The sequence below is a fragment of the Psittacula echo genome (assembly GCF_963264785.1).
Source record: "Psittacula echo genome assembly, chromosome: 1".
NCBI lineage: Eukaryota > Metazoa > Chordata > Aves > Psittaciformes > Psittacidae > Psittacula > Psittacula echo.
Genome location: NC_137735.1, coordinates 163,296,220 through 163,323,226, shown reverse-complemented (window position 1 = coordinate 163,323,226; position 27,007 = coordinate 163,296,220). Strand labels below are relative to the sequence as shown.

The window sequence follows — 27,007 nt, the reverse complement described above, 5'->3', positions numbered from 1 at the left end:
ACACTTTAAAACCAAGTATAAAGATCACTCTTCTGCAACCCAGAGTGCTCTTCGCAACTCCTGCACCCTGGATCTCTATCAAAACTGAACAACAGATTGATTGAGGTAAAGCGTCTGTGCTATGGCAGCACATTGATTTCTTTGCTCCAGCCCTCAAACATGGCAATGCAGACACACAGCAGTGTTGAAACTGTTTGCCTGTTGTAACAAGCCTTTTTGGTCCAAGCAAAAGATGATGTTCTAACATTGACAACAACACAACACACAGTTCATCATCATTCCCAAACTCATCATTATCCCAATACTGCTGCTGCTTGTGGCACTTCCAATAAGAAAATCCATTCAGCAATGAAAACTCATTAAACAAGACTAAGGGGAGTTAAACAAGAGTTAAACAAGACTAAGGGACAAAAGAGGCTTCAGTGTGAAGTATGAGGACAAAAATTAGCACCTAGCGAGGAGAGCAATATGAAGACAGATGTACTTCTGGAAAACAGTTGAAATTAAAGGGTTATGGTTGTAAAATAAATTGTGGAATTCCTGCTTTCTCCTTACAATCTTTGAAAAAGATAAACAAAGGCTATTTCTTAGAAACTAAATTACACAAAACTTGTTTCTTACTTTCAGGGTTCCACTACAAGAAATGGGTGATAAGAGAGAAGCTGCACCAAATCTGGCACCACCCTACATCACCACAATCCAATTCCGTTCACCTTTACCACGCAGATGACGTGAACTTCAGCAAAACACTGCTGCCAAGACTGTTTTCCATCAGTGCTGAGGGAGTTCTGTAGTCCTACACCAAGGCAAACGAGTACCAAGTCTGATTACTCATGATGCCATAAAAATCCTTATGTTTGTGGAGACAAAGAAAGCTGCCACTTATTTTTGGTCTCCTGGTTAGAGAAGAAAGAATGTTTTATCCTTGGTGTATTCTGCAAATAAACCTGCAACCGATTTGGAGAAGCATTTCAGTTTTGGCAACCAAGCTGATATAGAACAACCCTCTCTTTCAGCACATCTATACTTCCACAGCCTCATTTCAACTGAGAATCCTTTTCTCCAGCTTGTATTATAGGGCTCTGAAGCTGAAGGGAGAAGGCTGCCTCATACTCAATTTGCTCTCTGTAACACCTCATAGGCTGCAAAACGCCAGTCTGGCAAATCTGTTGTAATGGAGTCTAAATGCTGCAGGAATTAGGATTTCATGTATAACTACACTCCCACTGGTAAATGCATTCAGTACCCAGCGTGCTATGCTACAAAGACTAATACTCAGTAGTACTGCTATCTGCACTGCTTCCTTCTGCAGTGCCTGTCCATCAGAGGGTTGCCTGTTTTAACCTCTTGCCTTGCTCCATCTTTCCCTGTCCTGATCCTTTTTCCAGTTCTGTAGCAGCTTTAACCTGTCAATCTCACAGCTCAATTCATGAGACATTACCTGATTTTACTCACAAGATTTCAGTATTGATCTGTTCAGGTGACTCTCAGTCCTCATCTTGAATGACTTCCAAAGGACTCCCTTTTAGTCCCAGGTCACAGATTTCCATGTTGTAAAACAAAACCCCCATCAAATAAATGTGCATAATTCAATATAACATAGCAAGCAATTTTCTACTTTAAAGGGTCTATAATCAAAAGCTTACTTCACATCCAACACAGTTCTGCCTTTTGAGAACACTGCAAATACTCTGTGACACACTAATTACTCTCTGTGTTAATACTCTGACAGTACCACCACCATTCTGTTAAGTATGAGCAACAACTACACTTGATCATTTATTCATCCTGAGAGCAGTCTGTCTCACTCCGTTAGCCCAGTGCAAGTCTTTAACACACACCTTTTCATCCAGCTTTTTCTGGGGGGTGGAGGAAAAAGGAAGAAAAAAGAACAATAAAAAACAACCCTTTTGAACATTCCAGTTATGAGCGTTGCAGAATCATCTTCATTCTCCCTATTAAAGTAATAAGGATCATAGTCTTCTCTCTTGAGTGATTATAGGAGCCTCAGAGGTCTCATCTATGCTACCCTTCTATGCTGAGAACTTCTCAAATTGGAGCTAGATCATTCACAAAAGCAGTGCAGACCTCTAATGACACAGCAGTTAGCTATCCAGTGTCTCTGAGCACACTTCAATCACTGTTTAGAGTATTCCAGGCTATTTTTAGGCTAAGTGATTAGCAGGTCTTTAAAAAACATCATAAAGACAGGCTGAGGAGACTCAGCCATTAAGACTTAGGTAAAACTTGCTCTACTTTGCTGAGTCAGGTCCTGCTCCAAGTATCCAGAACATTCTGCACAATACAGAAAATCCCTGCAAAGTCCCAACAGGGAACAGAGATTTCCTTAGCAAACTTGTAACTTAACTCGAATTATTGGACTTTATGATCTTAAGGGTCTTTTCCAACCTAGCTGATTCTATCTTATGAAGAGTTAAATGATTCAGCAGGGTGAAGCCCGGACATCTTGTCTGTAGACTCAGCACAGATACTCAACTAACAGGCTGGAATCAGGGTGAATCCTGTCTCTAAGCAATTAAAGGCCTCGTGCAGAACACCAAGTCCTTGGAGTAAAGAAGAGACTGATTTTCATCCATAATGATAATAATAATGATAACAATAATGTCAACTAAACTGAGAGAATACAAATGGATGGACAGGAGCTACAGCCTGCAAGAGAATTAGAAAGCAGGTTTAGCTGTAAGGATGAAAGCACAAAGTGAGTACCAGCAAATGTGTGAAACATTCAACTGTGTTATTTAAAGATAATGAGGAAAAGGTGAACAAGTGTTTTCAAAACACAGCAATTTCAGTAAAGCACCTATGCAGCAATTCCAGACCACAAGTGTTATCAAAGGGAGATTTGGTGGTTTGTTGTTCAGTGTAATGAAGTGAAACTATAGAAACACGCTTCTGCATTGAGGGAAATGTCTCCCAGGGAAGTCTATGAACCTGGTGATGTAAAACCGTATTCGTTTCACGAATGTTTTCTTTTTTAAGGTATCATTCACTCTCCCCCTGATTCACCAAGGCAAAACAATTGCTCAGTTTCCCAAAGTCACCTGAAAGTGGTCTGGGATTCTTTCTGTAGCCTCAGCGATCATTACACTGCAGGCTCAGAGGATGCATTTTCACTTCCATGCCACACAGCAACTCTTGAAGAAGAGTTTTGTGTAAGCCTTTAAGATTCTATTCTATACAACAGGAACACATCACACTAATAATCTGCGTCTTAGTTTCTCTTTCTCTCCATCTGGTGTTATTTGCATGCATCCTTCAGTAACTTTAAATTTGAAACCCATCTTTCATTCTCTCATGTCACTTTATTTAAAGCATATGCTTCAGTTATCATCTTTGTCTGCATGTGTGATATCAATAATGATTCTATACAGAAAGAGTCAGATCCTGCAATCTTTATTAGGTAACAGCTTGCCTCAGCGACACGGGCAGTCTACAAACTATTTAAATCAATTAGACTCATTTCCATATTACTCAACCCGATACAGACACTGTAGATCACAACCTAAGTAAACACATACAGACAACTAAAAGAAAAGCTATTTGCAAGCACTAGGAGGGCACAAACATATTAGAGATGAAGCTGACAGCAAGCACCGCATCAAACCCCAGCCTGTGGTCCGTCTTACAGCGTCCTGCCCAACAGGAAAAACCATGAATGCTTCAGGGAATGGTTTAAGGAATTCCTGCAATATAAAATCATTAAATAAGCGCTGAAAACAGGGATCATTTCTACCTAAATGTCATCTATTACTGGCTGGCGTTTGCCCTCGAGAACAAGCGCTCTTCTGGTTCACAGACACAGCAATCACCGTGAGGTTTCCAACTGTTATCGCACTCCTTTCCAGCCCATTACTCAACTCTCTCCTTTAATTTCAAGTAAAATAAATTACCTTCACTAATACTTTATTAAATGGCAGCTTTTCAACACATCCTTCTGTAGAACCAAAGCAGCTAAGGGGAAAAGGTAAACAATTAGCTCCTTAATAGCACGGTCTATGTGTCCTCCTAGTGATAACTATCTGAAACTGCACTGATCCGCTGCTCAGAGCTCCTGCTCTTTAACTCTTTATGTACTTCGGTTTACTTTTAAGTTAGGGAACTAGCAACTGTCAGGCCATATACTTCTCACTTTACTCATGTAAATATAAGCTCAACAACAGGTAAGCAGTTGACAATACAATGAAGTGAAGATAATCGGTAACTAATGCCCTCCAAATGTAAAACCAACAAAGCAATTTAGTGTTTCAGAAGAACAAAGTACTTCAAGGCTTTTAAGCAACACAGAGAACAGACTCCAGCCTAGTTTTCAGCTAAGTCTATGTGCCAAAGATTCACCAAAGACACTTTAAATACGACTAAGCATGCAATGTTCTTTCAATTCAGTAATCACCAAAGAGCCATGAATTTCAATCCCAAGCGCATTTCTACAAAGCAGCTGTAGCTCAATTCTGTAGTCCAGACGTGTTAGGTCACTTAACCTAAATCCTTATCTATTACTGGTTATTGCATTTCATCTTCAGAAGGACTTTAACTGTTGTTTTACTTCACCTCTCAGGTGAATACATCATGCACCAGGTAATTTCTTAATGTCTTATCTTAGTCTCCCGTCTGGCAGGTTAAAGCCATTCCCTCTTGTCCTGTTCATACAGGCCCTAGCTCAAAGCCTGAAAACTGGTTAAATAAAATATTCCCAGATTATCCCAGCTGAACAAACCAACCCAGAGGAGAATGCACAACCAAGGGCACTACCAGACTGCACTGAGAGTCCACCTCAAATCAGACCATCAGTACAACTTTACAGCGTAAGTACTTCGCTCAAGTGCTGTCTGAATGACTATCTGCAGTTCCTACCACCACACTGTAGTCTCCCCAAGACAAAAGGTAATGCATAGAGAGCAGTTACTACACGTACTATGCAGTGCCATGACAAGAGGCTCAGCTACCAGGAGCACAGCGTTCGGTTTAACCTATTAATTCCATCAGGATCCTCAGACATGCACAGTGAACACCAAGTCAGACACTGAAGCAGAAAGTGCTATCAGGTTGAGGGCTTTCTTCTCCTGAAGTCCCAAATCTGCCAGTGCTGAAGACTGGTTATTGTATGAGCTATTACTGTTTCAGAAGGAAGGGCTCAAAGCATGCATAGCTTCAACAAAATCACATGGTGGTAGGTCGTGACAAAGCAGCAGCTGCATTATAAGACAGTGCCAAGTGCATTAATACCTCCTATTAAGACACGTGAGATGAACCTGCTATTGCAAAGGTAGAGCCTGATCCTGAGCGAATGAACACTCCCACAGCTCCCACTAACTTCAGTGTGCAGCCTTTCTGATTTCCAAATGCATACAGAGAGACTAATGCTTAAACACCAGAAACAGGCTGAGAGAGCTGGGCTGGGTCAGCCTGGAGAAGGTTCCTGAAGGGGAGACCTCAGAGCAGCTCCAGTGCCTAAAGGGGCTGCAGGAAACCTGGAGAGGGGCTTTGGACAAGGGCCTGTAGGGACAGGCCAAGGGGAATGGCTTGAACCTGCCAGAGGGGAGACTGAGATGAGCTCTTAGGCAGGAGCTCTTCCCTGTGAGGGTGCTGAGGCGCTGGCACAGGGTGCCCAGAGAAGCTGTGGCTGCCCCATCCCTGGCAGTGTTCAAGGCCAGGTTGGACACAGGGGCTTGGAGCAAGCTGCTCTAGTGGAAGGTGTCCCTGCCCGTGGCAGGGGGGCTGGAACTGGATGAGCTTTAAGCTCCCTTCCAACACAAACCAGTATCTGGGTCTATGTTGATTCTATAGCCGAAAGTTTGGAAGTCAGACAAGGAAAATGAGGAAAAACCGTAATATCAAGAGAACAGTGAACAGCAGCATCTCAAAGTACGTTCAAATCCTATTTTTCTTCAGGCAGAGGTGCTAAAAGCCATGAAGCTGAGGTCTGAACTGTAGTTTTAGACATCTGCAAACTGATTGCTATATGGACAGCAGAGCTTGGAGACATGGAAGCATTTTGACAGACAAGCTATTGACAAATGCTAATGACCAATAAAATTACCATGGGAATTCATAGGAATGTGGCCAACTACAGGCTGACAGGCAGCACGTCTTTCTGGAGATAGAGATTTAGAGCTGTTACAAAGCAGCATGCCGACTGGCTAAACTCAAACTATTGCAAATCTGTTTCTAAAATTAAGAGCTATTTGTATTTAAGAAGGTCACGTTGTTATTTATGTAAAGCCCAGCAAGCTTCAATAGATCTTCGACAGTCAAACAAAACATCTTGATTTGAGGAAGTATTATTATTAAACCCAAATATTCATGTTTATGCTTGAGCTTCAAACTGACACATGACTTTCAAACACTCATTTTCACGGCAGAAGCTCTGGATCTTCATATATTGTGAAACTCAGTACATTGTGAAGCATCCCTTTACAAAGCTGTTCTAGTGAAGAAGTTAGTCTTCACTGTGCTCCTTCACAAAGCTGTTGGAGTTCGTCTTTACTGTGCCAGCCTAGATTTAGTCTTAACTAGAATTTCAGCCCATTAATATGAAGGGGGAAAAAAAAACCACACCCCAAAACTCAACCCCAAAACATCATCCACACACTTTAGGGTTTTGCCGTTATTTAAGATATACACATTTTGGCAGCGGGTTAGAACTGGATGATCTCTAAGGTCCCTCGCAACCCAAACCATTCTGTGATTCTAGGACTTGTAAACTATTTTAGTTCATCCAACTTGGTTGGGAAAGCCTAAATCAAACAGGCATCATTCTTTCAAACTACTCAGAACTCTCATTTATCCTTCGGACATCCTCTCCATCATTCCTGGTTCCCACACACACTGACCCGTCACAGTTCAGTTGATTTATATTGCTCCATTATGGGCAGATTTCCACATTTAAAAGAGCACACGCTGGTTGGAATTATGATTTATAATGTAAAACAGATTATGTTATACAATCAAAAATATGTTCTGTGTTAGATGAGTACTAAAGCATAGCTGCTGGCTTCCTTTTACACACACACATATAGATGTGCTTGGTTTTCTTTTTACTGCCAAATCCTTGATGTCTTACAAAATGTGATGGCTACTTCTAAAACCTCCAGAAGCCACTGACAGCATGAGAACTCTGCCTTCAAACCCCCCCCCCAAACAAGTATTTTTTACCAAGTGATACCATAAAAATCACTGCTTTTTACATATTTGGAACTCAGCTGGAAAATGAGAACACAAAACAGTTGCGCTGCTGCTGGTTCTACCTCATTATTACAAACCTAATCAGATCATATGTCAATATATGACTCACAGTTTACTGAAGCTTGAGGCTGTCAATACTTCCTACGTGTCAGACTGTGTGTTTAAGTTGTTTCCATGCTACCACTGACTGCACTGGGGTTCTTGAACTGCGTTTCTCTGCGGCATCTTCACTGATACAGCTTGTGCTTTCTGCAGCGTTACCCTCCAGCACCAGGTATCCCTATTCTGCAGCAGCACATAAGCTCTGGAGTAGAAACAGAAGCAAGGTGGGCAATGAGAAGCAAGAGAAGAGAAAACAAAAACCAGCTGAGTTTTTCTAAGAACTCCATTTTTAGGTTTACCGTGGAAAAGGTGGTGTTCAGGAAGTGGCTCATAGCGGAAGCCAATGACCTCACAGCTCCTTACAAATACCACACCATTGCAAACTGAAAGCGAGCGGGATTTCTCGTTCCTGCTTTCTTTTCATGTTCAATGTTAACTCTTGTTAACTCAGTGCTTGCCAATTATGAAAGCCAAAATGTAGGTCAAAGGAATAGGGGGTTTACGGGTTTAAAAACACACACTGATGCAACACTTGTGCCATTCCAGGGAGTGAACCACCATTCATCTGTCATATCATAACCAGGTGATCTAAACACCTTGTGTTCTCCAACAGCTTTCCCTACCTTTCTCCTTCTTGTCCATCTGGTCATCAACATTACAACTCTTACAATACACATTATAATATACATATTTATCATACACAGCTTAAACAAGACTTTTCTCTGTAGGTTCCTATCAAGAGCCCTACCAAGGACCAGGGAAATAATGACCTTTCAAAGAGCAGTTTGTGCCAGAGGTCTCAGGTTATTGTAGCATCATTTACTTCTGGTTACCTAATTGCATTATGTTTTCTTTATCATGTACTGAATGTCTCCCTCTCTTCTAAGATTTCAGATGTCTAGTGAAGCCATGCAAAGAGGATGTACCTGTCCAAGTCTTTTTTGCAGCTTACCCTTTCACCTGGACTTCAGTGCTTTATCATAGAATCCCAGACTGGTTTGTGTTGAAGGGACCTTAAAGCTCATCCAGTTCCAACCCCTGCCATGGGCAGGGACACCTTCCACTGGAGCAGCTTGCTCCAAGCCCCTGTGTCCAACCTGGCCTTGAACACTGCCAGGGATGGGGCAGCCACAGCTTCTCTGGGCACCCTGTGCCAGCGCCTCAGCACCCTCACAGGGAAGAGCTTCTGCCTAAGAGCTCATCTCAGTCTCCCCTCGGGCAGGTTAAAGCCATTCGCCCTTGTCCTACCCCTGCTTGCTCTTGTAAAAAGTCCCTCTCCAGCACCATTTCTCCCTTTAGCATCACTTACTTTACCTCTGCCTCAATTTCTAACGCATCACGTCCATTAATGATCCTGCCTTTTCCCTGTGTCCTAACAAAGGACTGACCCAATGTTAAAATGCCATCACCCACAGTGACGGCTCCACTTCCCCATTCTAGTTTTTATCTGAATGACTGAAGAATCTGTTGATATTTATTTATCATTAACACTGTAACATGTGTTACAGTGGCCTGAAGGTTCTGTTCACCCTCTCTCATGTTTTAAAGAGGGCTCAGTCCTTTCTCCACTCTTATTGTATATTCTTTAATGTACTGACCCAAACACTTGGATCTGAAGCCCTCACTTTTTCTACCCAAGTAATACAAACATATAACCAGTCTTATACCACCACTGGTTGAATAAAACTGCCACTTTTACACTCGGATCTGCATGTTCTCTCTTCCCTTTACTCCACCAAGTTCTCCAGCATCAAGTGAGCTGAAATGCCTTCCGGAAGAATGAGACCACATCATCTGCTTTTTAAACCCACCAACATATTCTGGGCCATGCTTTAAATCTTGATAGAAGAGAACACACAAAAATCCCACTGTTTTTCAATACCTGGGCTGCACTAAGTCCTCCACATGCAACTACTCATGGTATCTGTGATGTGCCAGTGTAGACACTTAGAATTACAACTTCATCAGCCAAGTTTCAGATTAGTTTTGGTGTTTGTTTGTTTTTACCATGACTCATCCCGGGTTTTGATCGAATGTTGTTAGGAGAACCAGGATACTGCACAACCTCATCAACTTGGATAATGTAAGCGGGATGAACTTCAACAGCAGACAATGCACAGTCATATACAGATACATATAGATGCATATAGATACAATACACATTCCCACCCGGTAAACAGCTCCTTAATTTGGAAACTATGAAGAAGGAAAAAGCCAAGCCCATTCCAAAGTGGCCACGGCTCACTTTGTCATCAGTGACATACCTGTGATACAGACAGAAAGCAATCGTGGGCCCCATCTGTGGCTGCCTGGAAAATTAATCCAGTTATTGTGTATGCCCTGTTTAAGAATGAATTCAGACTTGAGCACGGAAGGAACTGCACTTTTAGGTAGCAGAAATGGCAACAGAACGTAACCTCTGCCTTCCAACTGAGAGTTTAGTGCTTGCCAGAATGCACTGACCTGGTCCACTTAGCCACAAGTTTGAAAGAGGAAAGGACATTGCCTGATCACCAACAGTGGTGTTAGACCAAGACCTACTATTCCTCAGCCAAGACCAACGACAGCAGCCAAAGGATTCACTCTAGGACATGAGCAGAAAAGAGCAGAAGAGGAGCACTGATATAAATGGAAAGCATTTGCTTGCTCTTGCTGCCTCCCAGCAACGACAGATGCCTGCCTGCACGAGCTCCGGCTTTGTTATTCCCTGCTCCATCAGTGGTTCGTATTAAACTGTTCCAGTGCAGGAAAGAGCTGAATGAAGCCCAGAGAAGAAGCACCTGCAGCCTCCACACTGGTCTCAGCTGGGAAATGACAACAGCAGCAACCGGTTCCAAAATGAAAGGCAGGACCATGAAGTTTGTGAGGCAGGAAATGGAGGCCGATGTGAACGGTCGTTCCATGCAGCCTCAGCTGTGGAGCAGCAGCAAACAACAGCAAGATGATGAAGAAGAGCTCTCTTGTACCATGTTTGCGCTTTGATGAACGATTCCAACTGCACATCAAAGCCCAGCTAACTCATCATAGCCTTCTGACGGGCTGGAGGATAACAAGAGATGCTCAGGGACACTGTGTCCCATGCTGTTTAACAGTGTGGGCAGCAAGCAAACCGAGGTGCTAATCCAGCTCAGGTCTGAGCCAAGTTTGCAGAGCAGGCACACTCTGGGATAACTAGAAGAATGGAAAAATCAATACTGGGAACACAGACCAGGAGATCTGCTTGCTTACATGACTGAAGAGGTTGGAAGTGATACAATTCCTGGGTCATAAAAGCATTAGAGGAATAAACATGAGCAGAGAGAGCTGCATAAGGTAAAACCTGCAATTATCATTACAGAAGTGGTATGAAATGGCCCTTCAAAATGTTAGGGTGGCAATTTGAAGATTTCCAAGACCCTGGATGCTCTGATGGTTAGCATCTTTCTTCCAGCTCTAATAATGGAAGTAAAAATAACTGTCCTTCAGATAGGGTTTGATTAAAGTACAGATTATATAGCAATTATACAGCATCAAGCTTCCTGTGCCAAATGACAAGCTTGAGAAACCTCAAAAGCCATTTCCAGTTCAATATTCTTACTAGAATTCACCTGCAATTCTGCAGGAATATCAAAACCCCCATCAGCAGAGAGTATTTCAGCCCAGGAAATCAAAGAATTACCAAATACTGAAGAAATAAGGAATAAACCTGACCCACAAGTTCTGCTATTTATAATGACCCCTTCAGCAATAAACCAAAGGCCAAAAACCTCAACGCAAGCCTTCAAAAAGGACCTAAAAGCCTCCTAAGCAGACAGATATTCTATATCTATATTAGCACTATAGCACCAGCTATAGCAGCTCACATGCTACTCCATCAGCACACACCACTGCCGCTGAGCAGGTCAGAGCACCTCTGAACGCTGCACACACTGTAAGCCACACTGATACCTCCAACAGGCTTTAACATTCACACATGCAGCAGGGCAATATAACCTCACTGAAGTCCTCATTTAGACTAATGCATGAGTAATAAGACAAGTGGCAATTTTCTGGGCATACAACCTAAAAGATTCCCTTAGAAGTTCAGTCCTGGAGGAATGTCTACTGCATTGGGAGTAAATCAGACCTGAACACCCCACATCCCGACAATGAAAGGGCACAACAAATCCTTTAAGAGAAAATAACCACAGTTACAAATGAATGGTAAGGAGTCATGTAACAGGAAAAAAAGACATTTCCAGCATGTGGCCAGATGCTGTGATGGATCCCATCAGTTTAAGGTACAACATAAGAACAGATGAGTTTTAAACACCCGAAGATAAGCTCTGCAAAAGCCAGCATTACCGTGGGCCAGCACATTAATCTACTGGTAGCACAATGCCGTACCTCCCCATGAAATCTGAATTTAAGATTCCTGCTTCATTCCTGAACCAACTTTTGCACCAGAACTTCAGGCACTTGACATCTCTGGAGTTAATTCCTTCATCAGTTCAATGGTTCAGCCAAGAAAAGGCACCAACCCTCCTGTATTTACACTATCAAACACCAGCACTTGTAAGAAAGGGCAGCAAGCAACTGAACAGGTTTCTTTAGGATTATGGAAGATCCAAGCAGAAATTCAGCGTGTAGGAAGCCAGGTTAGCAAAGGTGAGACTTCAGATACTGCCACCCTGTCGTACAGCCAAGTACAGGCTGGCAAACCTTCCTGTGTGAAGACATGCTACCTTCACCACCCAGGAAATAGGCATTATAATAACGAGCATATAAAATCCAATTGATGGACCTCTGCAGTCAGCAAGAGGGAGTTCACCTTGTTCAGCCTGGAGAAGAGAAGGCTCCTTAAAGGGAGACCTTAGAGCAGCTCCAGTGCCTAAAGGGACTCCAGGAAACCTGGAGAGGGGCTTTGGACAAGGGCCTGTAGGGACAGGCCAAGGGGAATGGCTTTAACCTGCCAGAGGGCTTTAACCTGCTCCAGTGCAAGGTGTCCCTGCCTGCGTCAGGGTGTTGAAACTGGACGAGCCTTAATGTCCCTTCAACCCCAACCAGTCTGTGACTCAATGAAGAGTGCATTAACTAGACGTACTAGGAGCATGAATTACTAATAACCATATGAAGTTTTAAGAGTCGTTCAAATTTGACTTTTGCTACAGAGGAAACATTTTTGTTTAGCTTTCCATATCAAGCTTTGCCAGAAGAGACCCTCACCTACATCTGCTCTCCCATGCTGGTCATCTGCCTCTTCTTCACAGCCTGATCTTCAATCTCACCCAGTCTGGGTTTCTCCATGTGCTCTCAGTCCTCTCTTAGGAACTGCTGCCCACAGACAGCTCCTCACTTCCTCGCTGCCTCCTCTGCTGAGCCCTCTTTGCTGGTGATGCTGATGCACGCACACCAAACACCCCACTAAGGCAAGTTGACTGTGGATGTGTCTCAAGACAGTCTGAACCACCCTTTCCCCTCAGGGCTCAGGAATCCCATTCCCAGACTCCTCCTCTGGAGTCCCAATCTCTCTTATTCACACCACTCACTGAGATGAAGAAATTAAGAGAAGAATTGCAAATACAAACAACTTAAATCCTGAGCTATCAGTGAAGCTGGTTAACATAATGTAATGCTTAAATATGCTCTCTTAAACCACAGGAGGGATTCAGCAGGAGATGGTGCTATTAATATAAATCGTATTTAACAGAACCCCCGAGAGCCACAGAACACAGAAGTAGAGGGGTCAGTTGAAAAAAACCCACATCTTTACAGCCCTCATCCATTTTCAACTAAAATAATGCTAAAATTAGACTCCAAAGCCAGTTCTGCTACAAAGTCAGGCTTAAAACTAAGTATTCCGAGAACATCCATCTCATTCACACAGAGGAGATGCCAGGGAAACACAGACCTTATAACCACAGGATGCAAAGTCACTTACTCACAGGTCTACAGAAAAACAGGTCTGACTATCCCATTCTTCACACAAGAAAGCTTTAAGTTATGAACCACATGGCCGCAACCCATAGGAGCATCACCTTAAGCACTCCTAGGAGCATAAGATGTATGTTGTATTCATATTCATGCCTGAAGCACCAGGTAGCAGCGAGGCACCGGAAAAGCAGGAAACACTATGATTGAAAGTTCATTTTAGAGTCTGACCATGCTAAACTTCATACAACAGGGCAGGAGCTGTACCAGGCCCACCACTCACAGCAAGCATAAAGCATAAACATGACCTACCTACTGCTGCTCTTCCTTGCTTGACTTTCTGCTCTCTTACAGGTTCTTTCTTTACATTTCCAGAAGCAGCAAGCCACTGAGATAACCTGGCACTCAGCAAACAGGCAAAGGAAGAGGCAGAAAAACAGCCGAGGACAACAGAGGAACCATGAATGTCACCTGCAGGAAGAGGATGAACTTCTTCACCCCTATTTGTTTCCCAACCAGCAGCAGAGCAGACCCAGTACAAGCAGGGACAAGCAGGCACAACCATAAAGGAACAGAGGAAAATGGGATAATGGAACAATCCTGAAGTGAAGAATCACAGCAACCTCTCCCAAACACTGGATGCATTTCTGCCCACGTGACTGAAAAGAACAGTTTAACAGCTCTGGTTCACCTCTTTGCAAAGATTTACAGCTCAAATATGAAAATGAATATCTGAGCATAGTTTGCCCAGGATGAATTTTGCAGGCCACAAGAGATGCCAGTTTATATGGCGCCATAAGGGGTACACACTAATTCATGGTGACACAGCTACCAAAGAGACTGCGTCTGAAAGGCTCAGAGCTGACTTCCAGTTCTAATCTAGCTAGGAAAATTCTTCCAAAGTAGCAGGATAAGGAAGACGGATATAAATTAAAGTCCTTGTCTATCAGGCAGTGTATGCACATCACAAACCTGTATGAGTAGACCTCATACAGTCTGGTAAATATAGTTTTTAGTGGTAAATGATCTTGTAAGGAACTGCCAGAAAACACATTTCCTACTTTATCAGCCCATAGCATCTGGAACAGAATTAGAACTGTTGATGATAACAGGAGTACTTTGTCATTTCAAAGGAAAACATCAACAAAAGGCATAAAACCAGGCAGGTCTATCCCACAGAGACTACGCCCAGGATCACATTTGACATTACAAAATGTCTTTATTGATATTTACCTGATTCAGGATTAGGAGAATCATCTTACTTACACCTCAAAAGTCACTTCAGCCACAGGAACACCAAGTCTGCTTTACAGGAAAAGGCAAGAAGGGTTTGGTTTTTAAAGCAGTGGTCTGTAAACTACAGGGGCATGCAATACATCCTGCTAAGGGAGAAGAGCATGGAAAAGTTAAGAGCTACTGGTTTAGAACAAAATAAGGGCTGTAAATTAACAGAACAGCTTATCTGCAGATGTGGCATGTGCAGAACACAAGGGAGAGAGAAGAGGCATTTACACTAAAGGACACTTAGAGAGGAGCAGTGAGAGCTTCAATTTGGAGCCTGAAAACGGTTGCAGAGATCATGCTGCATGTTTGCTTGCAGTAGTGGAGGACTGGCGCCTGGCACCCAGGCTCCCCCTTGACAACCTATTTTCCATGCTTCTGTAGTAGAAGGAGTGCTCCAAAAGATGCTTCTCTACCATCACAGTGTCAGGCGGTTGGGTTAACCCATCAAGCATCTCTAACAGCATTCTCTGCCCTCCTGTATCATGCAAGTTTGGTCTCAAATGCACACTGTTGTTGCTTACAGTTGCCACTCATTCATTACTGAAGTAATACTGCTTTTGAGTAAGTCAGCTTTACTCAGTAAAAACATTTCATGGAATCCCAGCCTGGTTTGTGTTGGAAGGGACCTTAAAGCTCATCCAGTTCCACAGGCAGGGACACCTTCCACTGGAGCAGCTTGCTCCAAGCCCCTGTGTCCAACCTGGCCTTGAACACTGCCAGGGATGGGGCAGCCACAGCTTCTCTGGGCACCCTGGGCCAGCGCCTCAGCACCCTCACAGGGAAGAGCTTCTGCCTAAGAGCTCATCTCAGTCTCCCCTCTGCCAGGTTAAAGCCATTCCCCTTGGCCTGTCCCTACAGGCCCTTGCCCAAAGCCCCTCTCCAGGTTTCCTGGAGGCCCCCCACCACCACCTTCAAGTATTTCAGTTCACAAATCACTGTTACTTCTCCCCAGTCACCACCTCTTTTTCTTCTCTCCACTATTCAGCAAGAACTTCCTCCTGAGTGTCAGCAATTCCATCAACAACAAGGACCGGGAGAACAGAGTTTCCCGCTGAACTCTGCCCTTGTTAACTCCCTTTAACCTCAACACCAGGAATACAAGAAACATGCAGTTCCTGTAACACCAAAAAGGCAGCATCCTCCTAAGCCACACAGAAAAACCCAAAAGAAACACACATAAAGAAGAAATAACTCCAAAATATTCGAGATGATAGCTCTATGGTCCAGGCTTTTCAAACAGCAGATATACCTGGTATTAGTGAACTTACGTTGTTCATACAACATGGAACTGGAATGAGGTCAGGCCACTACTCAAATTTAAAGTGTCTTTTACATTCAGGATACTAATTTCTATGTCAAGATTGGTTTAAAGGTATCTTAGCATCACCAAAACCTGACAGGGTTAACAATCCAAGGATTAAAGCTGGTTCACTTCCTCTTCTATGGGAAGGGTGCACATTTCTCCATCAAATCTACCAGTATTAGTTGTGTTTCCAGGACAATAATCCTTGGAGAAGTAGCAGGTCCCATAATACTGTATCCATAATGCTTTCTGTTTATACAAACAACTACAGATGCTGCGGACACAGATAAGAAGGGAAGGATCAGACGATCCAGGTTGAACAGGGGCCATGCTACAGCTCTAGAAGAGAGACAGCACCTTTGAACTGGGGCTGACGAGGAAGCTGGAGTGGGAAGTGAGGCAGGGAAGTCCATGCAGAAGCCCACACCGTCGCTTTCGGGTGGCTGTGGCAGCGGGGGCCCAGCACAGAGCGCTGCACTGCTGGTCTCCTCCCGGCAGAGGGCAACGCCACTCACCCATCCCACTGCCGCGCTCCAAAACCTCTCTGCTGCGAGCGGAGCATTCCATGGAATCGCGACATCACCGACATCTGCCTCCCAGCACACGCAGGATTAAATCCACGGCGGGGTTTTAACAGTGCTGCTCCGCTCGGGGTTTTCTGACACGTGTATTTGCTATATATACACCTTTACCAAGAAAAAAAGAAGTATTTATTGCTTTTCACAGAGCTGGAATCCTGCTCTCAATCAATAGGATAATCCCGATTATTCCAGGTCCCTGGGACACTGCCCGGAAGTCACAGAAATTGTCGTAACAAGATGTCCCAAGAACTACAGATGACACAGCAATATCCAGTAGATGTTAACAGAATAACATGGCAAGTTATGCTAAATAAAGCAAGGGGGAAGGAGGAGGTGACACACTAAAACTGCAGAACTCACAGTGATACAGCAACTCCCCCTTGCTAAAGGCACTAACAGCGCTCTCCGCTTACACAACACACCCAAACAATAGCCAGAAACGTCCTATTCCTCCTGCTGCTGAACGAAAACACCATGAGATGCATCTCCTGCCTCCCAGGAGACCTTCGTGATGGGTAGCGCAAGAAACCTCCCAGAAATCAGAGCACAAAGGTTCAGCTCCAAAGCCGAGCTGTCACCAGCCACCCGGCGTTTGGCCACACAGAAACACCTCACTGCTGATACAATACTCAAGGTAACACTGAGCAAATGCTTTTTCTTTCAGATTAAGCTGAATTTGAGCATCGGTTCGATTCTACCTTATTCCCTCTGTGATTTATGAAGCCAGGATCTGCTTTCATTTTGCAACTGAAGCTCCTTCAGTAGCTACTACGGTGATGCTAAAATTCAGTAAGCTGAACATAATAATTACTCAAAACAGCATATTCTCCAGGTATTCCACGCACAATGAATACAAAAACCATCTTCCTGCTCTCAAAATGTGCATGCTACCAAGAAATCACACTTGATGACAACACAGATGAAAAAGCACTAGCCCAAACTCAAGGTTTATTCTGCAGTGAGATCCAAACTCGCTCTGCTGTACACGGAGAAGTTCTGCAAGCAATGTGCAACCCAAGTCAATAAGCACTAGGAAACATTAAGGATTAATTCAGGCTCAGAATTAACTGCCCTCAAAGTGCTATATTTTGGGGTAGCATATAGATAAACCAGCATGTTCCTGTGGGCAAAGAGGGGGGCAGAAATACCTCGATGCTGCAGTAGTAGAGCATGATGCTCACCAGGTTTTGTCTGCTCACCCCAGCTTCCCACCAGGCAACTCACTGCTGCTTCTGACCATTTAGAGATGACATAAAGCGGAAGATATAGATCTGTATTAAGGAAACCTATGTCACTGGCATGCTGACTTCACAAGTTGAGCACTCATGAAAGCACATCATGGGTCTGGTTGCAAAGAGAGTAAGATTTGAAATACAGGACAGAAAAATACATTAGTACCCCTGCATTTACCTACTCTGCTTACTTTCTACTGAATAGCACAATTTATATTCTCAAATAGGACCTGATCCTTAAGACATATTTAGAGGACTGCTCCTAAAATCATGGCTTAGAAATGGTTGTATAAATGCCCTTTAAACCTTTTGTTTCTCAGTTTATTATGTTAATACTTTGGTAACAAGTTTCTAGCCTAGCCAGAATAATACTAAAACAAACCCTCACCATCAGCAGTGCTTCATTAATGCTTCATAACATAGTAATTATGAAGAACAACCAGAACTCAACAGCACACTGAGATTTAGCACTGTGAAACCCAATTCCAGAGGAGCATCTCTCCTCATCCACAAAACCTCCCACGTTTAGACTACAGCACAGTCTAAAATATAATCAAGTCATATATAAACCATATGACATAAAAGTCACAAAATAAACCATTGCCAGTCTTTTGACATTTTTCAGTGTCCATATTGATTAAAACGCTTTAAAACAGGCATATTAAAATTATCCCCGTTTTTCTTGTCCTGTCAAATCCATCACTTCATAAAAGAGACTTATAAAACGTTTTCAGCTTAACTGCTTTACTCCCATTATGAACGTTTTTGCTATACAGGTATCAGCTTTCCCAAGATGTCCAAACTTTCGCCAGTGAAGCAGCACAATACTGGGGGCATTTAACAAATTCTTTCTGGGATTCAAGGCAGTCCATGAAAATTCACTCATCAGGGACCCTTTAAGTGCCCAGATCAGGAATCTCCGGAAGGATAAAAATCTCTGACCTTGGTAAGGGTAAAACTCGGAACAAACAACTCCAATTTCCAGCCTTGCTGTGAGACAAGGCTACATCTGCTGGTGGAGGCGCAGCACCCGAAGCACTGACAGGGGATTTTATACCGTGTTTTCCATGAAATCCAGCCCCAAAAAAGAATCCTGTTCATGCTTAAATTCGTGACAAACAGCTCCATTAATTCCATCTCCAGCCGTTTAGAAAGCTGCGAGGCAGGACCCGAAATTATCAACCTGACTTGAAAGAACTGCTGGGCAGAGATTATTTGCTTAACTTTGTGTTTCAGCGTTCCTGCCTGCAAGTACTCTCACCCTTTATGTTATGGCACTTTCAAACTCATGTTCTAGTACTACCAGTACCTCCAGGAGCAAGATGCTTATGGGAAAAACACCATGTAAATATAGCGGGATCAAGTACAGTTGCACTATACACCAGAGCACATAAAAAAACCCCCTGTAACTCTATGTTTTCACTTTCAAACTTGAAAGAAATATAGTAAACACGTGATTACAGCAATTAAAACCAAAAAATCTAGCCTGGATTAAAGAGATCCTCTTAATTTTAACCACGTAACAGGCTATTAGTTGTGTAAACAAACATGTCTTTAAAAGTAAGATCACAATTTCCCCTATTAAAGCAGACAAAAAGGTTTCCCCACTTCCTATTGCAAAACCAATGCAAATACTAGCTTAGGTATTTCCTTTTCAGATGCTTTTTGAAGTCCTGATGAAAAGTATAATAGCGACCTTTTTGCTACTGAAATTTGGCAAAATGAAACGCTGGGGACCTCTTAAAGAAACAAATCAGTTCTGTTTTATATAAAAAGGGGGCAGAACTGCCACAACACGTATTTTTTCGTAGCCCTTTCTTCATATACGGTGTCTTCCTCACCACAACAGCTCTGCAGAACACAGTGTACAGCACACATTGTGCCTCGTCATGAGCTGACAGCAACCGAAGGGAAGGTGAACCAAGTTACAAAATGAAGTCTTTTTGCCTCTGTCTGGCTGGGAAGATAAATGATCTTGGTGATATTAAAGAGAAACGGGATACGGGGATCCAAAGAGCTCATTTTGCATTAACTGCAGCTCCCCAACAAAAACAAGAGAAAGCAATTTCCTGGTGCATCAATTCCACCAGCAATTCCACGTACACTCACAAGTCAGAGACGCTGGCAAGCTTGCACTGCGCACCTCCTGCTAGTCTCAGATATCTAACAAACCAACTGCTCCCTATTCGTTTCCTATTTTAAGCTAGGTTTTTTCTTCCCCCCCCTCCCTCCAAAGACACGCAGATACGCCCATACAAACCAATCAGCTTTAATAAACATATTCCTGCAAGTTAACAGTGTTTCAAATGACTCCAACACAAAACATCAGCTCCCCACAAGTATAAGTCAAGCACTCCCAAATACCACCCCAGTCCTTTCACCATCGCAGTGCGTTTCAGAGCCATTACCCTTCCTGTTATTTTAAGGCCACATTCCCTCCTCGTCAACCTCTGTCAGGATCTGGAAACTCTCTTCATTTCACACACAAAAAAAACTCTAGTGACAGAGTTACGATGGAAGAGAAGTGAAAGCACGCGAAGCATCATAAACCGTCCCCCGATCCATTTACTCCACCAGCCCAGCAGAAAGCTGCAAACCTTATTTATCTTTCCACCCTCCTTCTCATGGCCCATATTTATAGGGCATTAAAATCCTACTACTCCTAAAGAAGACTCCTTTCTACTGCAACTCCAAGCCAGTTTTAAGTATCCATGCACACTCCTTGCCATTAGTTATGAAACCATCTTCCCTCTTCTTGACCTGTTCTCGTTCATCTGCTGTTATTTAACTCTTTAAGGCTATTTGAGAGTCGCAGCGTCACTAATCATGATGCAGTTCTTAGAAATACATCGCATTTTATGTTTTTAAATAGCACAGTAAGCACGTACACAACAAAACACACAGATACAGGGGGCTTTCACCCCTCCTACACTTATTCTAAACCAAAACACATTGGCTATCTAGAACAGCAATCTTTCATAGCTTTTTTCAGCTCATCAGCCCCAGAATCTTCAGCAGTGCAGAACTCAGTGTAATGAACACAAGCCTATAGAGAACACACGTCCTCTGCTTCCTATCGACTCCAGAGAAGTTGGTTGCAGACAGCTGGGGTCCACTCTCTGCAAACCGCAAGCCACCGATCTAGAACCGAGTATCCTCTTACTGTTTGTTCTGCTACCCGAGAACTTCCATTAAAACGGCATGACGTTCCTCAGCTCCAAACCGACCAGTCCTTCTAAGCTCAGCCTGTAACACCCATTCCTCCACAGCTTCCCATAAAACCCCATTTCCAGGAACAAAGGCCAGAGGAAAATGAAACGCCGCGGTTTCAGACACCCCGTTTTGCCGCAGATTTGGACGTGGCACAAGTCCTTCACGCTAAAGGCTGCCCAACCTACCTATAAATAGGCTCAAAGCTTCAGGCTCAGGAGACCAACAGCTGAACACGATCCTGCGCTACCTACGTGTGCAACAACGCCGGGGCAGGCAGGTACGCAGCTGGTTTATACCGGAAGGGGGGGGGGGGGGGGGGGGAGAATAGACAGAAAAGGATATAAAATAACGACTGGGTATAACCAGTCGTGTTCTGGAGAGAAAAGCCTCTCTCAGGGTGCCATGGCTTGACCCACGAGGTTTAAGGGGCCCAACGGTGGGCACAGCCCGAAGATGGCACAAACCAGAGGGTCCCTGCTCCCCGTTCCTCTCCCCCTAGGTCAGGAGGGGGTCTCGAACCCGTGTCCCCCGCTCACCCCCTCTCTCGGCGTGGGTAACAGCAGCCGGGCGAAGGGGGTTGGTGGGCGGGGCGAGTCCGCGTGACCGGCTGAGCCGGCGGCACGTGGCCCCGACCATAACAAACAGGCGGGTGGGCGGGCGCGGGGCTCGCGCCATGCCAAGGGCGGGCGGAGGGGAGCGGGGAAAGGGGAGAAGGACGGGGGGGGGGGAAGCGGGTGAGCAGCGCGGTGATTGGTCCGGAGGGGCGTGGTGGGCGTGGCCTCATGGACCAGAGCCGGGGGGGGGGCGCGGCTGTCCCGCCGCCTTGGTGCAGTGCTGAGGAGGCGCCAGGCGGGGGCCGCGCGTGCTTCCCGCGCAAAGACCGACACCCCCCCCCTTCACCCTTCACCCCCCCCCATTACTCTGCCCCTCACGGCCGGCCCCGCACCGCGCCCTCACACCCGCAACACCCGCGGGCTGCGCCTCTCCCCGCCCCGCCGCTACCCCGCTCCCACAGCGCCGATTCCCCCCCTCCCGCCTCAGCAGCCTCCCGCCGCCCTTCCCCTCACGCCGAGCGCTTCGCCCCGCGCCCCTTCACGCACGCACCCACCTGTGGGGCCGCCTCCATCACCCGCGGAGGAGCTGCGGGAGGGGAAGTGCTAAATATACCCCGCTGCCGGCGGCACCGCCTGTGTCACGGACCCGGGCGGGCGGGCGAGCGGCGGCGCGGCCCGGCCCTCCCCGCCCTCCTCCTTCCCACCCCCCCGTTCCCCTCCCGCATCTTGTTTTCTCCATACGCACTTCGAAATGCGGACCGGCCTCCCCCCCCCCACCCGGGTGTTCTGGGGGGGATCGGTGCTATTTTGGCTCCATTCGGGATACCCACGCAGCGAGGAAAGCAACGCAGTCCCGTCTCTCCTCACACACCCCCCCTTAACAAACCGCAGCTCGGCTGTCACTTGGCTTTTCCCCCGCACACACACACATCGCGACAGGCAAGCCCCCGCCATGTCGCGACAGCGGCCCGCGCACCTGCCGCGCACCGTCCACCGCACACATACCCATAGTTGCTGCCTCCTACCAGCGGGCAACAGGGATGCTCACCCGGCTTCTCCCTTCCCCTTGCGGGAAGGCGAACGGTGCCCGCAGCCCCTGCGGAGCAGCCGGGCCGGGGGTGCTCGCTGCTGGCAGCCCAGGTGCGTGAGGGCTCGGCGGGCGGGCAGAGCAGCGGCGAAGGCAAGAGGGCGGCGGGAGCCGGGATGGATCGAGCCTCCGTTTCCCTCCCTCTTCCCTCCTCACACCAACCACCCCCTCCCCCTCCCCCCCCCCCGCCGCTTGTGTTTACCTCAAGTTTGAATTTTATCTGCGCAACATGAGCTGGAATGCGGACATGGAGGGCGCGCACCCGCCCGCCGCTCCGCGGGGACACGCGGCACCCCCGCTCCGTCCTCTCGCACACACGCACCCCCTCACCCCGCACCCCGACACAACCACCCCGCCGCTCCTCGCACCGCCACCGCGCAAACATGGCGCGGCAGCCGCGCACCGCCACCCCCTCAGGCGCCCCCCCCCCCCCCCCAGCCCGCGTCCCGCCGGTAACTTACCTCCGAGAGCGGCCGCTGCTCCGCCGGTTCTAGTCCTCCTTCTCCTCCGAAGGGGGACGGTGCCACACGCGAGCCCCATCAGCGGGGCCGCCGCGCTGCCGGCCGCTGAGACAGGTGCAGGCGCGGCGGGCGGGCCGCGGTTGGGACCCGGGGCGGTCCCGGGGAGGGGGGTACCGCTTCTTCCCCGCCGCCTCCCCGAACGCTTCCCTCCCTCCGCACAACGTTGTTTCATTATATCATGTCCATCATGTGACGCCCGGAGGCCTCTCTATGGAAACTTAAAGGGGACTTTCATGTGACGACGGACACCGCGGAACGGACCCACCGGGTATAAACGCCGGGCAGCTCCGCAACTCAGCCGCACCTCCTCACACCCCACCGCCCTCAGCCTTGCGGGTCAAGGCGAGTAGCTGCGCTTGCTTTGCTGTCGTTATTACTGTTAATAAGAATAATGAGAGCAGGTTGGTTTGGGTTTCCTCCTCTCTTTACACCGCTGGTCGCTGCCGGGAAACAGCCGAACGGGCGCTTCTAAGGGGTGGATCCCGCTCCTGGACGGTGCGCGACATGGTGCACGGCGGGTGCTGGGACCGGTTGGGACATAAAGAAATAGAAAGAAAACTGAAGAGGTAATAAAAAGGGGGGGGGGGGGGGGGAAACATTGTTTGTGCGAGGCTGAGGCGGCTGGAGACGGGAGCGATGCCGTGCGGGGCGGCCGGAGGTGGTGGTTAACCGCCGGTTGGCGGGGGAGTGATTCCCCGCTCTCACCTGTAACACCGCCGGTTCTCCACGGAGGATTGCAGGCGCTGGAAGGAGCCGTACGCTCGCCACTGCAACAGCACAACCCCCGTGTACAAAACAGAGGAGCGAAAAGGGGAAGAACGGAGCCGTTTTCCGCCCCTGGAGCAGCCCCCGGGGTCCCGCCGCCTGCCCGCGTTCCTCAGGCTGCTGTTCCGCCTGCGGTGCTGAAGTGGGTTTGCTTTCCCAGCTGTCCTACTGCCCCCAGGATTTTGAATGAGATCTGGGACATGAAGCCCACCAGCTCCAGCGCCAAACCTCTGCCTGGCGATGCGCAGGGGGGTCCCGGGTTTTTCTCTATGGAATGTAGTGCATGTTTCCCGCAGGCGCTCCCTGAATTCTGCTCCCGAAACAGTGGGATCACAGTGGTCAGTGCAAGGTTTAAGGATCTGGCTTGTAGGGGGGATGGATTTGCTGTTAAAAACTGAAGGAGGACAAGGTGTCACATCCATTCCCTCTTTACTGCTTGCATCAAAGTCGCAGCCCCCAGGGCAGATTAAAGCGTGACCCACAGGTGTAATAAATTTTAACTCTGGGATTTCAGTTCTTCAGTGTTCCACCGAGTTTTCTCTGAGGGAGTCATTTAATCAACCATTTCACTGTCTGCAGGTTGACACTGGTACCCGTCACACGTACCATAAGCCATAGGAGGGACCGGAGCTGCCCAGACAGATCGCCCAGGCCCAGTCCTGGTATTGTCAGCAGGTAAAATCTCTTCACTCTCCCATTAAACCTGTTGAAGTACCTGTGCTACAACTGACTCATTTCCGAGTGCCTGTGCACTATGCATATATGTATGTAACGGTATATAGATACCTCTGCTATTATTTTTCAAGTTTTACAGGAATTTTGTAGGAATTATGAATTATGTTAGCTCAAAAGAGTTAACTGAGTGAGGAACAGGTCATCCTCCATTCCTTCGTTCTTCTTAGAATCTTTCCTCTATCCACCCTACACTCCATCTTTTTTTATCCATCCTTTCCCATCCAATTTTGGGAGGATTTCTACCACAGGGTTCCTTTCTACCATTTTATCCAGGTTGTCCCACTGCCTCAGAGTCAAGCTCCAGCGTGTTTCACTTTCCACTCCCCTGGGCCTTATTTCCCTACCTCACTACGCCTCTTTTTATTCCATATTCCCATCTCCAGATCACCCTTAAAGGAGAAAGAAGCTGGAGCTGGGATATAAAGTAGTCTTCTAGGAGTACTGCCAGAACCGATCTGTTTTTACTCTGCTGCTGCTGCTGTTGCTGTTCTGCTGTGTCATGGGAAGAGAGTTACCTAGCCCACATGAACCCTCAGAAACAGCAGTGAGCCGCTTGCTGCAAACCCAAGCTGTGTTTTATAGAGCTGAAGGATGAGTTTTCCTGGTGCAGGATTTCGACTGGAAGAAGAAGGATTCACTCCCTTGCTGGGCTCCGACAGGGACATCGCTGTTGAGAGATTTGCAGGAGGCAGAGTGGCGGCGGCAGCGCTGACAGCGCAGCATCACACAGCTTTATTTCATGCTGTCGAGGCAAAATGCTCTAGGTTACAGCTGAGGAGAAAAACAAAATGATCCATTTCTGAAAATAGGGTCCTTTTTCCCCAATTTACTTTAAATTCTTGAAAGGTCTTATGCTAAGAAAGAGCAGGAATTCTGCCTCCTCTTAAAAAGCATTGTTATAAAATCTTTACAGTCTCTTTCCACCTGAGCCTGTTTCCTTCAAACACTTACTTTCAAAAACAAGAGGTTTAAAGGTGAGTCTTCTCTTTCCCTTCCTAAGTTTCTGTTCCTTGGAAAGGCCTGAAGAAGCCAAAGGCTGTGTCTGCCTGTGAATTAAGAAGTTTTGAGTAAACACCAGCATGCACATATACACACACGCACAGGATTTAAAGCATCCCGTTGAAGTGCACATATAGGAAAATCTTGCATCATATGGTAGGCTTTAATATCTGCCTTAAAATTAATCCCTGACTGATGGACTGTGTTGTGGCAGATCACAGGAGGCTCAGTACTGAGGTTCCTCTGCAGGGTTTTAAACCAGCCAAATAAAATCCCCCCATTTGCTTTTGGGTTAATTTGTAGTTTAACAGCAGCTACCTGGGAAATGCTCATCTTGTGAAAGCAAGTAAGAAAACTTTATAAGGCTCCAGTCCTATTTTTTCCACAACGAAATAAAGACCTTTCTTGTGGAGTCAGGACAAGATCTGATGCTATTCCACAAGGAAATGGTTAAAGCACCCTGCAGAGTTCTTCAGTTCCTCTGTTAGAGGTAACACCCCTGGGCTTTATTAGAGCTCGAGCTTCGGACATGGTTCTGGTTACTTCTCACCATTGTCTTTGCTTCATTTTGGTTAGTTTTTGTCACTGAAACCAAATCTTCTCGTTTCACTTCTCTTTCTAATTCATTTCACTCTTTAGTTCCCACATGTTAGGAAGTGCAGTTTCATTTCAACTCTTGACAGCAGAAAGCCCCATTTCAGAGAGCAATTTGCAGCAATGTATTTGCATTGCCACTCGCTGCTCAAACAGATGTAAGCATAAACAATGCTGACAGGCCCTCAAAACCAAACCCAAATTGTGAAATTGGGGCAAATAGCCAGAGAACCTGAAATGTTCTGGGTTCAAAACACTGCCTGCTGCCAAAAAGAGGGTAAAATAAAGCTTTGTTTACGTGTAGAGCTCAGTGTTTGTTGATCAAGTTTCTAAGGTGATGTAGCAGGAAGTACTGATCTTAGGCAAAATGACATGAACAAAGCATGAAACTATAATTCAGCAGCTATTTGTCAACTAATAATAGGAAAATAAAGGATATTTCAAAAGCAGTGAAGGGTTTGCATTGAACTTTTACACTTCCTTACTGGTGAATATAAAGGCAGCCTCTCACCTGCTCTGCTCCTGTATATAACTGTTTGCAAGAGTAGTGTTAAATCACTTGTCGGGAGGAATGTTTCCATGGGATGCAAATACTTACACTAGCTGCTCTTTCTGCGTCATGTTACGGACAAGACTGATGCTCGAGCAAGGTTATAATGTACCTGCATCTTCTCCAGCTTGGTGCCAAGCTTGCTGAGTCATTTTCCCTGTTCCCATTCTGCAGTCGGCTGCTTGCTCGCTTTTCCCTGTTATTTGTGTGGGTCGTAAGCTCAGCAACAGATGAAAATAAACGCTTAGATTTCTTCAGGCTGCCTCCCTAAGGAAATAAAGGTTCTGCTGTGCTGCTTCTCTGTTCACATCCATGGCCGTCCCCCTCTCCCCAGAGCTTCTGAACCCATTAATTAATTTTGGATGAATTTGGGGAGAAAACAGGTATTCTGAAGA

The 27,007-nt window shown here is 46.1% G+C and overlaps 1 protein-coding gene and 1 long non-coding RNA gene across 26 annotated transcripts in view; one reads left to right on the top strand and one right to left on the bottom strand.

The window, feature by feature from the left end:
- The window catches only part of LOC308224887 (uncharacterized protein), a 153,519-nt gene extending 130,473 nt beyond the window's left edge, over positions 1-23,046 (bottom strand). For 17 of the 24 annotated variants that reach the window (XR_013957594.1, XR_013957595.1, XR_013957596.1 and 14 more), the window contains exon 1: positions 22,107-22,601. The gene's annotated coding sequence lies outside the window, so the exon portion shown is untranslated. Of the gene's footprint in view, positions 1-7,312; positions 7,508-16,296; positions 16,489-20,992; positions 21,123-22,106; positions 22,602-22,650; positions 22,851-22,909 lie in introns of those variants that run through there. The other 7 variants (XM_080625208.1, XM_080625205.1, XM_080625199.1 and 4 more) reach the window with 7 other exon arrangements.
- Positions 23,047-23,428: 382 nt separating this feature from the next.
- LOC308224955 lies at positions 23,429-26,491 on the top strand. 2 transcript variants are annotated; one of them, XR_013957627.1, is made up of 3 exons: positions 23,429-23,535; positions 24,314-24,409; positions 24,853-26,491. It is a non-coding gene; the product is annotated as an uncharacterized lncRNA (long non-coding RNA). The 2 variants fall into 2 exon arrangements; XR_013957628.1 differs by lacking the exon at positions 23,429-23,535 and adding an exon at positions 23,555-24,072.
- Positions 26,492-27,007: the final 516 nt, after the last annotated feature.